This window comes from Python bivittatus, unplaced genomic scaffold, assembly GCF_059951505.1.
Source record: "Python bivittatus isolate LINGU-HERP-01145 unplaced genomic scaffold, Pbiv_v1 ctg000580_np1212, whole genome shotgun sequence".
Lineage (NCBI taxonomy): Eukaryota > Metazoa > Chordata > Lepidosauria > Squamata > Pythonidae > Python > Python bivittatus.
In genome coordinates, this window is record NW_028277087.1 from 1347242 (window position 1) to 1348658 (window position 1417).

Consider the following 1417-nt stretch of genomic DNA (forward strand, 5'->3'; position numbering starts at 1 on the left):
TCCTTGTCTAGAAAGAGATGGACACAGGCGAGAGTTGGCTTGTGGGTGGGGCTGGGTCACGTCTTGGACGGAGTTGGATTATCCTATTTGGTGGTTAGTAGGGTTTCAGCCAATGCTATTTCGGCTTCATAGAGCATGTGTGGCAAATCCCGGTCATAAATTCGATTTCTAAAAGGGTGGCTGTGTTGCAAAGCAGATGTGGGACCAAGAGATCAAATTTGGGAGAACTGCCCTTTCTTCTGAGGAAGGAAGGAAGGAAGGAAGGAAGGAAGGAAGGAAGGAAGGAAGGAAGGAAGGAAGGAAGGAAATGGAGAAAGAGGAAGGAAGGAAGGAGGGAGGGAGGGGGGAAGGGGAAGGGGAAGGGGAAGGGGAAGGGAAGGGAAGGGAAGGGAAGGGAAGGGAAGGGAAGGGAAGGGAAGGGAAGGGAAGGGAAGGGAAGGGAGATAGATCTAGGAAGTCAGACAGTTCTCCAGGGCTGTTTATACTAGTGGTATGAAAAAATGCAGAAGGTGGATCAGTGGGATTGTGGTGCTGGTGTGAACCAGCCCCAAGATGCAATTGTGCAGGCTTCTTCCAAGAACAGCATTCCCAGCTTAGCTTAAGCAAAGATCCGAGAGATGGGGAGGGGGCTCTTTCTGCTGCAGGCACAAGGGAGAGAGAAGGAAGATCTGGGGCTGTGAGGTTCTTCTCCACCTTGGCAACTTTAAGACTTACTATCCCATCTTGACAACCCTACTAGGAGACCAGACTGGGAAACTGACTCCTCCAGAAGTCTAAAACTACTTTTATTGAGATGGGCTTAATAACAGAATCTTGCAAGTCTGATTATGCTGAACTTCCTCCCCCTTCTTATACTCCTGTGAATCAGGGAGGTGTCTGTCTGAGTCTCTTTTGAATGTTACCTTGTTTCTCTGGACTTAAAAAATCCTTCAGCCCCCTTTGGTTCTTGCCTATTTCCCTCAAGACCACCTTCCTTATTTTCTACGCATCTCGTGGCAACGAGTTCCACAGGAACAGAGGCGAGGCGAGGTCTTTTTCTCTTGGACCCGCAGTCAGTCACAGACAGGCGTAAGCTTGCAGGTTATGCAGAAATCTGAAATTTATTACCGAGGCCAGAAGCTGGCTGCATGGTGAGACATTCAAACAAACAAGGAAGCAAGCAAACCCCCCTCTGGAGATTCCAACTGACATGCCTTGATGTGGACAAACCTGTAACCTGGTTGCATTTCTGAATTATGGCTCCCGAAAGAAACACATTCCGTTAATTTGCCCGCCGTATTACTTCAGTAGCTTCCCATTCAAGCCCGTTTGTGCATATTCCCCAGAAAGGAGAAGTTGATGTCATCAACATTTCTGCACTCTTTGTAAAATAAAACTAAGTCTCTGTCCCTCATGGATGAGAAAAGAGGCTGAAAGG